This window comes from Anabrus simplex, chromosome 2 (genome assembly GCF_040414725.1).
Source record: "Anabrus simplex isolate iqAnaSimp1 chromosome 2, ASM4041472v1, whole genome shotgun sequence".
NCBI classification, from domain to species: Eukaryota; Metazoa; Arthropoda; class Insecta; order Orthoptera; family Tettigoniidae; genus Anabrus; species Anabrus simplex.
The window spans coordinates 373,501,600-373,516,300 of record NC_090266.1 but is presented as its reverse complement, the minus strand read 5'-3'; positions in this window follow the sequence as shown (position 1 = coordinate 373,516,300).

Genomic DNA, 14,701 nt, shown 5'->3' with positions numbered 1-14,701 from the left:
GAACTGGAAAAAATCCAAAGAAAAGCAGCTCGATTTGTTCTGGGTGATTTCCGACAAAAGAGTAGCGTTACAAAAATGTTGCAAAGTTTGGGTTGGGAAGAATTGAGAGAAAGAAGAAGAGCTGCTCGACTAAATGGTATGTTCCGAGCTGTCAGCAGAGAGATGGCGTGGAATTACATTAGTAGACGAATAAGTTTGAGTGGCGTTTATAAAAGTAGGAAAGATCACAATATGAAGATAAAGTTGGAATTCAAGAGGACAAACTGGGGCAAATATTCATTTATAGGAAGGGGAGTTAGGGATTGGAATAACTTACCAAGGGAGACGTTCAATAAATTTCCAATTTCTTTGAAATCGTTTAGGAAAAGGCTAGGAAAACAACAGATAGGGAATCTGCCACCTGGGCGACTGCCCTAAATGCAGATCAGTATTGATTGATTGATTGATTGATTGATTGATTGATTGATTGATTGATTGATTGATTGATTGATTGATTGATTGATTGATTGATTGATTGATTGATTGATTGATTGATTGAAGATTTAATTTTAGAAAATACCTAGTCTCAGTAAGAGGAAAAAGGTGGATACCGAGAGTTAATCACTCAAACATCCTTGTGATATTTACAATCATGGTATGACGTTCTAAGTTAGCCTCACATAGCGAAATCTCATAAGGCGAACTAATACTTGTCCATTTACTCACAAAATGGCAGGGAGATTCCCAGCACGTCTGTACCTGAGAGCCAAAACCAACGTAAGTCACATTTTATGAAACTTTCTTTTTTTTTATTACATGCTTTACATCGTACCTGCACAGATAGGTCTTATGGCGACATTGGGGTGCTAGGAGTTGAAAGGAAGTGGCCGTGGCCTTAATTAAGGTACAGCCCCAGCATTTGCCGTGTGTGAAAAGAGGAAACCTCGGAAAACGATCTTCAGGGCGGTCGACAGTGGGGTTTGAACCCACCATCTCCCGAATGCAAGCTCACAGCTGCGCACCCCTAACCGCACGGCCAACTTGCTCGCTTTTTATGAAACATAGAGCCATATAAACGTAAGTCCACTGTCATTTTATTTGTATGGCAATAAAACAATAATTAATAATTTTAAGTGTAAATTATATTAATCAATGTGTTCAGTGATCAAAATTACATAAAATATATCAAGAACAATGATTAACATTTATTGCCTAAGTCATAAAATGCAGCAAAAATGCTCTTCAACTGACCTTTCTCTCTTCTTTATCATCTATAATAATAATAATAATAATAATAATAATAATAATAATACTGTTTGGGTCCCGAATGGAACCTGACAGCTACGTGACCTAAACCAAGCAGCCAATCGCTCGGTCAATAAAAGATCAATGGTAGGAAGAGGTTCTGGTTCAGAGAGAATACAGGGATTATACATGAGTTTAATCTTTCACGCTTATTCTTCGTAGTTTACATGGATCCTTTAATGAAATACATTCTAAGGGCAGTTCCAAACGGCCAATAACAAAGTAACGCTTATTTTCCTTTTCGAAAGTTCAGTGTCTACTTCTCCACATAATTCTTTTTTGTTATTTGCTTTACGTCGCACCGACACAGATAGGTCTTATGGCGACGATGGGACAGGAAAGGGCTAGGAGTGGGAAGGAAGCGGCCGTGGCCTTAATTAAGGTACAGCCCCAGCATTTGCCTGGTGTGAAAATGGGAAACCACGGAAAACCATCTTCAGGGCTGCCGACAGTGGGGTTCGAACCCACGATCTCCCGAATACTGGATACTGGCCGCAATTAAGCGACTGCAGCTATCGAGCTCGGTCCACATAATTCTAGTTCAGCGGAATATATGTGTACACTCTGTTCATCCGTTTTAATATATTATAGTTCTGAAAATCAGAAAAAAGTTTATATTTTCGCATGCACTGCAGTGCTCCACGTGTGGGCTATCCTACTTACATTTCCCACACGTGTTTGCTTTGAGTTTGGAGAAGAGCCAAATATCACACGGCGCTAGGTCGGGCGGGGGCTTTGATCTCTGAGGCACTGAGGAATTCCCTAGTGTGGGCTGCCTGGTGGAGGAGTGCATCGTAAAAAGCAAAACCAAAGCCATCTTCGTACAGGCTAGAGTTGGAATAATCGAATACAAAATGATCGTTTATTCGTTTATTTTTCCATTCGATTATTTTTCGATTATTCGTCCGAATCAATACAGTCAATGAGGTAATCGAATAGTGAATTTTCCATTCGATTATTTATTCGACATGTGAGGCGAATGGAGGAGGATAGGTTACCTAGGAGAATAATGGACTCTGCTATGGAGGGTAAGAGGAGAAGAGATAGACCAAGACGACGATGGTTAGACTCGGTTTCTAACGATTTAAAGATAAGAGGTATAGAACGAAGTGAGGCCACAACACTAGTTGCAAATCGAGGATTGTGGCGACGTTTAGTAAATTCACAGAGGCTTGCAGACTGAACGCTGAAAGGCATAACAGTCTATAATGATAATGTATGTATGTATGTATGTATGTATGTATGTATGTATGTATGTATGTATGTATGTATGTATGTATGTATGTATGTATGTATGTATGTTATTAAATATCCGCATGAAAGTTAATATTCGTAGATTATTAAAAGTATTCGATTATTGAACTGAATGATATTTGGAACTCATTCGATTATATTATTCGATTATTCAAATAATCGGATGGAGGTTATTCGATTATCAAAAGAACTCGATTATCCCATCAATAGTACAGACCATGAAAGCCCTTGGAGGGGTGGAAGATAAAGGCGTACACTATCTGTAATCTGGGCACTTGATGGGATAGAGTGGTTAGGTCTATGCTCGGCCGCCTTTGCCCCCCAGGAATTAACCTGGTACGCATTTTCGGTGCAGGCTGAGTGAACTTCAAGACCATATGCACCTCCGGAACTGGAAATCTCCTTTCTTACATATTTCGACTTCCTGACGGGGAATCGAACCAACTTCTTTCCGGGTGAACCGAGCACGCCTTTACCGCCTCGCCCAGGCAGCCCCTAGAGTAGTGCACGGTAATCGTCTGCAAATGGGAACATGTTATTTACATGTTTACGTCCCACTGCCTATTCGTGGTTTTTGGGGACGCTGAATTGTCAGAACTTTGTTCCACAGGATTTCTTTTACGTGCCAGTAAATTTATCGACACGAGGCTGACGTATTTAAGTATCCTACCTTCAAGAAGTGAGCCGCGATCAAATCCGTCAATTTTTTTTTTTTTTTTGGCCCGATCAGCCATACAGCCAGCAAACCATTAAAACTATACAGGTCACACAACAATGTATATAATTATACATATGACAGACACAGGAAATAAATGACAGAAATAGCAGACAGAAAATGTCACGTGAAACAGTCTTTCACACCACACACTAATTGGATGTTCTGACGTTCACAATTCATTATATGTAATTTTTTTAAACAAGACTAAAATCAATACAAATTTATCATTAAATAAGAGAGGTAAGAAAAGACACAAATTTTGTATTTAAATCACTATTTTTGAGAAATTCGGCTAAAATCGCATATAGGTCTACTCTTTGTTTGACAGGAGAAAGAGGAACTGGCACGCTGGTTGGAGACAGTCTCTTTCACACCAAACACTCCTTCATATTCTGACATTCACAATTTGCACTTTTTTGACCGTGACTAAAATCAATAAAAATTGGTTAAATAAGAGAGGTAAAAAGAAGACACAAGTGATATATTTAGATCACTTTTCTTGAGAAATTCGGCTAAAAATCGCATACAGTATCTGGTTGACAGGAGAAAGAACTGGTTGGAAATGGCGTTCCAATTTTCAGATCTGCGACACACGGAGTGTCATACTCACACGTGGGCGAGTCAAATACTTTTATACGATACAGGTAGTTGGCGTAACATTCGTGTGCGAGTCGCATGCGTATGAGGGATGTGATGTGACGTCTGAGGAGTTTGATACTTTCGAATGATGGTTTGTTAGGGATATTAGCTTGAAGTCCTTAGTGCAGATCCTGTGTATTCCATTCCGTTGACCATTTTCTTTGAGCTTTCATACGGATATTGGGGAAAAAAATCTGTATAATGGAGTTGGATTGCTCGTAGGTTGGCTGCAGTTGCACTTTGTTTAGCGAGGAGGTATCCTGTTTCATTGTGTTCGATTCCGGCATATCCCTTGATCCATAGAAAGTGTTATTCCTCGGAGTTCTGCGTTTCTAATTGCAGAATGTCAAGGATGTACTTGAACCCGCCAACTTGAACTCGGAAGCGCTCTAACCCCTATGCTACTCAGCCCATCGTCTCCAAATGGGAAGCTGTTCGTTCTTGACATGTCTGTCGAACGCTAAGTTATGGTGAAAATAATAAATAGATCCATCAGTAGAGTTAACCATGTCAGACAGCTGCCAAATTTTCCCACGGCTCAAGAAATTGAAACTAAAACGAAGACACCTTATGCTCTCTCACTCTCTGAATGCTGGCCGCATGGTCCTTCGAGGCCGAAGGCCATTAATGACAAAAAAATAAAAACCTTTCCCACAGCCATCCTTCCCCCTTCCGGGCTTATAGTTATTTAATCGTTGCCATGAGGCCTATCCGTGTCGGTGCGACGTAAAGCAACTTGTACAACAAAGACATATATAGGTAGTTCTTCTTCTTAATCTGTTTACCCTCCAGGGTCGGTTTTTCCCTCGGAGACTCAGCGAGGGATCCCACCTCTACCGCCTCAAGGTCAGTGTGCTGGAGTTTCGGACTATGGGTCGGTGGATACACTGGGGAGAATGACCAGTACCTCGCCCAGGCGGACTCATCTGCTGTGCTGAACAGGGGCCTGGCGGGGGGATGGGAAGATTAAATGGGATAGGGAAGGAAGAGGGAAGGAAGCGGCGTGGCCTTAAATTGGGTACCATCCCGGCATTTGCCTGGAGGAGAAGTGGGAAACCACGGAAAACCACTTCTAGGATGGCTGAGGTGGGAATCGAACCCACCTCTACTCAGTTGACCTCCCGAGGCTGAGTGGACCCCGTTCCAGCCCTCGTACCACTTTTCAAATTTCATGGCAGAGCCGGGAATCGAACCCGGACCTCTGGGGGTGGCAGCTAATCTCACTAACCACTACACCACAGAGGCGGACATATAGGTAGTTATTTAATAAAACTATTGGCTTACCCTGTGATAAGGAAAATTGTGTGCTCTAACCAACATGTATACTGGACATCAAAATGTAAATATATGTTTTCGAATTTTCCACAAATTTAATTTATTCTTCCGATTCTTTCTTTACAAGTTGCTTTACGTCTCACCGACACAGATAGGTCTTATGGCAACGATGGGCCAGGAAAGGGCTAGGAGTGGGAAGGAATCTACCATGGCCTTAATAAGGTACAGCCCCAGCATTTACCTGGTGTGAAAATGGGAAACCACGGAAAACCATCTTCAGGGCTGCCGACAGTGGGGTTCGAACCCACTATCTCCCGAATACTGGATACTGGCCGCACTTGAGCGACTGCAGCTATCGAGCTCGGTGATTCTTTATTATTATTATTATTATTATTATTATTATTATTATTATTATTATAAAAGACAGACATAAGAGAGAAATTATCACAAGCTCTTTTCTAGATTTTTTATAAAAACAAGAACGCTTATATTTCCTAAGCTTCATTTTAATATTTTTGTATTATCTTCTAAGTTAGATTTTAATTTCGTGTGGCTATTTCTAGCCGATTGCAGCCCTTGTAAGGCAGACCCTCCGATGAGGGTGAGTGGCATCTGCCATGTGTAGGTAACTGCGTGTTATTCTGGTGGAGGATACTGTTCTGTGTGGTGTGTGATTTGCAGGGATGTTGGAAACAGCACAAACACCCAGCCTCCGAGCCATTAGAATTAACCAATGAAGGTTAAAATCCCCGAACCGGCCGGGAATCGAACCCGGGACCCTCTGAACCGAAGGCCAGTACGCTGACGAGTCGGACGTCTTCTAGGTTTATAACTTTTCTTTTAGTCTTTGCTGTGGTGTGAGTGAAAACATTTTTTAAATGAATCAAGTTCAATACACAACCAACAATTAAGAAAATATTGTTTAATTTAATAGTAAACGTCTGGGGTTTGATAGACACCACGATACAAGCTACCTTATAAAAATATATACCCATTATAGTTTAAGACAGCTTTCGTCACACCAAAGCAAGGAGTGGTCTTCTGTCTCGTTTACCGCAAAGAGAAAAAAACAGTCAATTCAGAAAAGTTACAGTAAATCTGAAACTGAGTTCCCCAAAGATTACAACTGAAATGGAACGGGTAATAGGTAGTCAGAGCAGACGATACGAAATGTACTTCATGAACAACCCGATATATCAGCCAGACGAATAGATGAAAGTGACTTGCCTATCCTAGGGAACGTAAAAGCACAGCTATGAATACTCTACGGAGATCGAATTTACTGACGAAAGTAATTTCAAGTATTTCAAGTCAGATGAGCGAGTAGTAGTGTGAAGCTACGGTGAGGGGCCGTACGTTTTTTTCTGGGTGTTTGGGTGCTAATGGTGAAGGCGAGTTGTCTTTTTCATGGACCCCAACTTTCTGAAATCTCACCTTCCCAAAGTGCCAACGACATGAGTCTTACTATAATTATAATTTCGTGTGGCTATTTCTAGCCGAGTGCAGCCCTTGTAAGGCATATCCTCCGATGAGGGTGGGCGGCATCTCTCATGTGTAGGTCACTGAGTGTTACTGTGGTGAGGATAGTGTTATGTGTGGTGTGTGAGTTGCAGGGATGTTGGGAACAGCACAAACACCCAGCCCCCGGGCCACTGGAATTAACCAATGAAGGTTAAAATCCCCGACCCGGCCGGGAATCGAACCTGGGACCCTCTGAACCGAAGGCCAGTACGCTGACCATTCAGCCAACGAGTCGGACATGAGTCTTACTGAAGACTAGGTAAAAACTTGCAAAAGAAGACCCTCCCCCCTCCCCCCACCAAAAGAAAAGTGTTTTGTTTGTTGCAGACGAATACTTGTTTAGGGTGAAACGATGTATGCTTTTTGTTTTTGTATGTATTATTGTTCCCACGAGAGAGATATGTATTTATGTTACGAATGTTATGTACCTGTGTCATAATAAATAATTGATTTGAGTGAACCCAAGGTTGTCATTAGTACAGTATTTCCCCTTCTGTTAAGCCAACGGCCGTAGCCGTGTTGAAACACCGGATCCCATGAGATTTCCGAAGTTAAGCAGCACTGGGCGTGGTCAAGATTTGGATGGGTTGCCACGCGCAGTTGGTGGGGGTAAGGGAATGGAGGAGCGGAAAGGAACTGGCCACCCTACCGTACGTAAACCCTGGCTCAGGCACACCTCTGAGGAAGTTTGGACCTGCCTTCGGGCAGAATACACCCTTATCCTATCCCCATCTGTTAGGTGCATATCCTTAAACTTGAAGTTTTCCTCTTCTTCTTCCACCGCATTTCCCACACCTATGGAGTCGTGGGTGCGAACTGCATCGCACATGTGGATTTTGCCCTATTTTACGGACGCCAATCCTATATGGAGGGATGCAATCACTATTGGATGTTTTTGTGGTAGTTGGTAGTGTAGTGTGTTGTGTAAATATGAAGAGGAGAGTGTTGAGACAGACACAAACAATGAGTCCTCGAGCCAGAAGAATTAATCAGAAACAATTAAAATCTCCAACCTGGCCGGGCATCACACCCGAGACATTAAACTTGAAGTTTGTTGAAAGTGATTTTTTTTTTTTTTGCAAGTTGCTTTACGTCGCATCGACACAGGTAGGTCTTTATGGTGGCGATGGGACAGGAAAGAGCTAGGAGTGGGAAGTAAGCGGCCGTGGCCTAAGTGAAATACAGTTTGAGGTACTGTATATAGGGCAGATTGCTAGCTAACCTTATCGACATTGGTCCCACAAACGGTCCAAAATTGTATATGTTAACTGCGGAGTAGGATATTCGTAGCCACCGGAAGTCTAGGACTGAGGCCCGTGTTTGCCAACGTCAGTTAGTTTTGCTGTTATCTTAGATTTCTAAAACTCCGATAATGTCATTATTTCGGATAACGCTCACTTCTGTATTCACCACAGAATCTATTATCTCGGTTTACCAAAACTAAGTATTTGTTTCAATCTGAATTTGAACGTTAAATTTTTCATACTGGCGTACGGAAAACATACTGCCGCCACTGTCGAAATGTAAACAAGTTTTTAATTCCATTCGGTGTTTGCAAAGAACTTTTCGTAAATTATGTCCGCTATTGACCAGAAACGAACAAGAAAGGACTTTCCAAGAGGAGGAGTTGTTATTAAATTTGGTGACAGAAAGCATTAGCATAATAGAGCATAAGAAAATATATTATAGCCTACACATTGTACATTTCACTCAAAAAATAAGGCAGCATTCCTCAATTCTTTCTTTCTTTCTTTCTTTCTTTCTTTCTTTCTTTCTTTCTTTCTTCCTTAATCTGTTTACCCTCCAGGGTTGGTTCTTCCCTCGGACTCAGGGAGGAATCCCACTTCTACCGCCTAAAGGACTTTGTCCTGGAGCGTGATACTTTTGGTAGTAGGATACAACTGGAGAGAAGGACCCGCACCTCGCCCAGGCGGCCTATCTTGCTATGCTGAACAGGGGCTTTGTTGGGGAATGGTAAGATTGGCAGAGATACACAAGAAAGATGGAAGGAAGCGGCCGTGGCCTGAAGTTACGTACCATCCCGGCATTTGCCTGGAGGAGAAGTGGGAAACCACTGCAAACCACCCCGAGGATGGCTGAGGAAGGAATCGAACCCACATCTACTCAGTTTACCTCCCGATGCTGAGTGGACCCCGTTCCAGTCCTCGTACCACTTTTCAAATTTCGTGGCAGAGTCGAGAATCGAACCCGGGCCTCCGGGGGTGGCAGCTAATCACTCTAACCATTACACCACAGAGACGGACAACTTTCTTCTTACATTTGAAATTTTGCTACGTTTTAGCATGTTAATACATATAATCTGTTCTCTGCTTTAAAGTATCATTTCTGCTATGCATGGCAGAATTCTGCTACGGTTGGCACTGTTGCATGTGCCTCTTCAGATGTGGGAAGTCTTTTTTCTGCATTTGTCGGACTGAGTGGCTCAGATGGTTGAGGCGATGGCCTTCTGACCCCCAACTTGTCAAGTTCGATCTTGGCTCAGTCCGGTGGTATTTGAAGGTGCTCAGACACGTCAGCTCTTGTCGGTAGATTTACTGGCACGTAAATGAACTCCAGCGGACTAAATTCCGGCACCTCAGCGTCTCCGAAAACCGAAAAGTAGTTAGTGGGACGTAAAGCCTATATTATTATTATTATGTCCGACTCGTTGGCTGAATGGTCATGGTACTGGCCTTCGGTTTAGAGGGCCCCGGGTTCGATTCCCGGTCGGGGATGTTAACGTTCATTGGTTAATTCCAATGGCTCGGGGGCTGGGTGTTTGGTGCTGTCCCCAACATCCCTGCAACTCACAAACCACACATAACACTATCCTCCACCACAATAACACGCAGTTACCTACACATGGCAGATGCCACCCACCCTCATCGGAGGGTCTGCCTTACAAGGGCTGCACTCGGCTAGAAATAGCCGCACGAAATTATTATTATTATTATTATTATTATTATTATTATTATTATTATTATTATTAGTACGTTTCTGCATTTCTTGGCTTTTTGACGGGGAATCGAACCCACGTCCTTCCCAGTTAACCAAGCACGCCTTTATTATCTCTACTAATCAATCCCCGCCCACATGTTACGTTCACTAAAATCTTACGGATGAAGCTAATGCATAGTGACATCATCTAGCAATTATGCTTAAATAGACTCATACATGTACCTGGAACAATGACGCACCGAACAGAGTCCGTACCATTGGTGAAAGGAAGTCTTATCGTAAAAAGGAAGTGTTACAGAGTTGATAAGGGAATTTATGAGGTACCTAAAGTTTAATAGCCTAGTTGGATAAAGTTAATGGAGAACCGACCAGAATAGCGCGATAGTGGTAGCGGTGCCGATATACCTGGAGATTATGGTTTAAATCACACCACTGGTCAATCAAAGCAAAGCAACGCCATCTCCGTACTGGCCGCGAACGACCCATTGAATAGTAGGAAGCGAAGTCTTCCACTTTTCGAAATCAAGCCGTTTTAGAATATTTAACTCTATATGACATATCCACAGGATTGAACCTGGTACTTATTTATTGAGTCCAAGAATCGGACATCTCGTTTTTTATAATTTTCGAATTCATAGTACTATTGTTATTGGCTTTACGTCCCACTAATTATTTTTACGGTTTTCGGAGTCGCCGAGGTGCCGTAATTTAGTCCCGCAAGAGTTCGTGTACGTGCCAGTAAATTTCCTGACACGAGGCTGAGGTATTCGAGGACCTTCAAATACCACCGGACTGAGCCAGGATTGAACCTCCTATGTTGGGGTCAGAAGGCCAGCACCTCAACCGTCTGAGCCACTCAGCCCGGCTTTGCGAATTCCTAACGGAGAATCGGTCCCACGTCCTTTCAAGTGAACTGAGCATGCCTTCACTGCTTGGTCAAGACAGCTCCTTGGTCAACCTTGAAATGAATTTCCGTTGTTGTTTATTACGTAAATTCTGGAAAATTGCCCTGCACATAGACCACTGTTGGTTCCTTCACATTTCCTTGTCTTACGATTGCTGCTTTCCGTTCTCTCTCATTTCATCTCAAAGATAGCGTTGCCTGGTTGAATCACAAATGGTATTTTCCAGCAGCAGCTAAGATCAAATGCGTCCGCTTTAAGATACTACCAATAGCAGAGCATGGGCCTTTCCCTCAACCTTTAGATGAACGAGAATAGGAGAATAGGATAAGTGATACGGGATGAACGGAGCTCGGGTCGGGCTGAGTGGCTCAGACGGTTGAGGCGCTGGCCTTCTGATTCCAACTCGGCAGGTTCGATCCTGGCTCAGTCCGGTGGTATTTGAAGGTGCTCAAATACGTCAGCCTAGTGTCCGTAGATTTACTGGAAAATTAAAGGAACCCCGCGGAACTAAATTCCGGCACCTCAGCGTCTACGAAAACCGTAAATGTATTTTGTAGGAAGTAAAAGCCAGTTAAATGATTTATTTAGCTGCTCTTAAAGTCGACCTTCGTAGTGTGACGGTTAGCTGTCATACACGGGAGCTCGGGTTCAATTCTCGGCTCTGCCAGATCCTTTTAAGATTGGCAGGAGCGCAGGCATGTGGTTCAATAGGCACGTACACGCAACTCACCTCCATTGCGGGAGTGCCTGTAAAGAACTGCACCACCTCGGGATGAGGATCTGAATTCATCCAGCTCCATGGCTAAATGGCGAGTTGATGCTTGTTGTTTAAAGTGGCTAAACATCTAGGCCATCGGCCCTAAATGGTGAATGTGCTGCCCTTTAGTCCGAGGAGTCCCTGATTCGATTCCTGGCCAGGTCGTGGATTTTAACCTTTATTGATTAATTTCTGTGGCTCAGGGACTGGTGTGTGTGTGTGTGTGTGTGTGTGTGTGTGTGTGTGTGTGCAGTCCTCAATATTAGAATTCATCGTATTTAGAGCTCCACTCTCAAGGACGTGCAGGTCGCCTACAGGCGTCAGTTCGAAGGACCTGCACCACTCCTCTTCATAGGTTAGATGTACACTTTATAACCACACCAGTCTAGTACATCGTGTGCAGAGCGATCAATACATTTTTCATTTTTTTACAAATTGCTTTACATCGCACCGACACAGACAGGTCATTTTTTTTTTGCTACGGGCTTTACTGTACGTCGCACCGACAAAGATAGGTCTTATGGCGACGATGGGACAGGATAGGACTAGGAACTGGTAGGAAGCGGCCGTGGCCTTAATTAAGGTACAGCCCCAGCATTTGCCTGGTGTGAAAATGGGAAACCACGGAAAACCATCTTCAGGGCTGGCGACAGGGGGATTCGAACCCACGATCTCCCGGATGCAAGCTTACAGCCGCGCGCCTCTACGGGCACGGCCAACTCGCCCGGTCAGATAGGTCTTATGGCAACGATGGGAATAGGGAAGGCCTAGGAGTGGGAAGGATGCGGCCTTGGCCTTAATTTAGGTACAGCCCCAGCATGTGCCTGGTGTGAAGATAGGAAACCAAGGGAAACCATCTTCAGGGCTGCCGACAGTGGGGTTGGAACCCACTATCTTCCAGATGCAAGCTCACAGCTGCGCGCTCCTAACCGCACGGCCAACTCGCCCTGTAATACATTTTCCTTACTTTCATTGTTCCTTTATTAAATTAAACATATATAAATAAAAGCGTACTCTTCATTTTGTCTAGTGTGTCAGGAATGTTAAAATACTACTAAAATATTTTTGCTAGCTCTGAAGTAACTACTGTGTAGAGATGAGAAGAATGCAAGAATGAGGAATGTGGCCTGCAAGCACCAACTTCCTGTTCTGCCCAGACAGGTCGGCTCTTATCTGCTACACGAAAACATTGACTCACACTTTGCAGTTCGCTGGATTACAACTGACAAGAGAGAAGAGCTGCCAGTAGAAGATAATATAAAGTCGCCTGGATACTAGCGGAGTTGCTATGGTAACCATTGCGTCACTGGCTCTGCTGGTGAAAAACCCTTCGCCCCGTGCCTCAACGGGCGTGTGCATTCTTCTGATCTCCCAACAGTACAGTAATATGATTTACCGTATTAGACTGTGTGATAGTACATATATCACATCCCCGAATTATATGTAGAAGGTAGAGATATTATTGTCAGTATTCGATTTATTATTATTATTATTATTATTATTATTATTATTATTATCGGTATTTCATTTGTAGGTTTTGTAATTTATATTTATAAGCTGGAAGATATCCACATATGTAGGTATGAGTAATTTGTTTTGCATGAGTGGGAAAACATTGCTTTAATAACTCTGGTAATTTGAATGAGTCATATGGCTGCCACAGTGTTTGTTGTGATGTACTTGTGTCGGGAAACTCATGAGTCATGTATATATCCCAGCCTGATGAGATGAGCTTGTTGTTGTATTAGGAAAGTTTGGTGATTCATGGAATATACTGCACCCGCCCACCTCCTGAGTCCCAGACTAGCATTTATCTCAGGGGTGATCAGTTCGAAAATGATAAAAAAAATTTATATAAAGAAAATCAAAAAAATATATATCGGCGCATCAAATGAACACAGGGATGAACGGGGCATGAAAATTTAAGGTTACGGGGAACGACTCATTCATGGATACAAATTTCTGACTCCACAATAGGACTGGGAAGTGACAACTTAAATTCCATGGGCATACTGGACTAACTACAATGAAAAGATATGGAAACTGTTTCCTATTGAAATTGCAATGAAGAGCAATTTATTCACTTATTTTGCATACTACACATGATGACAATTTTACATTGGGACACTTTCATCCTGAAAAATAAATGACATAATACTTGGATTTTACCTCACTACTCTGGTAGTGTAAAACATCTGGTGAATTCGTCCCAATTGGGTACTGGGGATCGAATTCACATCCGTATGATTGGACGTTTCACCGCTGGAGATCTTCTTTCGGCGACGAAGGCACGACAGTAACTTTTTACTGTCGTCTCCTCGTTCCGTTTGGACATGAGACACTTCCGGTATGTACATTCTGGTGAGCCGGACACCCACCGTAGAAAATGTTATCGCCTCGAAAAAACGGGAATTTATAATACGGACAAACTCTAGCCTATTATTTCCAGATTCACAAACACACCAGGTAGAGTTCATTAACTCAAAAGCTACTTTAATATTTACCCTTGTCAATACGACAAGACGTACGGAAAGGTTCATTACTATGCTCTGACCCTGCAAACGTGTGCCGTCCGTGGGTTATTTACGTATCTACCGCTATCTCCCCGTGAAAACCCAACATCTGGTTCAGAGCAGTTCGACACAGGATGACTGTCCCTAGCATATCCTCCTATTCTTATTAGATAATATCATTACCATTCTTTATCTGATCATTAGCATATACTTTGACTACCATCAATTAATTTTATCATTATCATTACTTTCAATTATAATCCTATTTTTGATTATTATCATTTGTCATCCGGGATGATTATATGCCAACCCTTGCCGACGTTCCAAACGAAGGGTCGTTCTTCCTCCTAATTTATCCGCACAATATAATGATCAGCTTCCTCATAAATATTTTTATTATTATTATTAATATTATTATTATTATTATTATTATTATTATTATTATTATTAATAGTGGAAATCGTGATTATCGTAACCCGTAATCATCCTCGCTATAATACTTCAACTTCTCGCTCTTATTAATTTCATCAAAAAAAAAAAATTAAAAAAGAGTACCTTCATTGGTTATTCTTCTTCTCCTTCTTCAAATATTTTATTTATTATTATTATTAGTTAAAAATCTCAAATCTTTCATTTCATCTCCCAACATCATTATTATGTCCAAAATATAAAAAAATTTATTCTTAAAAAAAAAGTCGCTTAGTTTTTATTATTATTATTATTATTTTTAAAAAACTTAAATTCGCCTGTTACACGGTAGTTCACTCTTAATATGTTTAACGCATAACCCCTTTTTACAATTTCGATTTATCTTGGCACTAAGCACTCGATTTAAGACAAGATTCACTTGGAGTATGATTATTGTTATTATTATTAT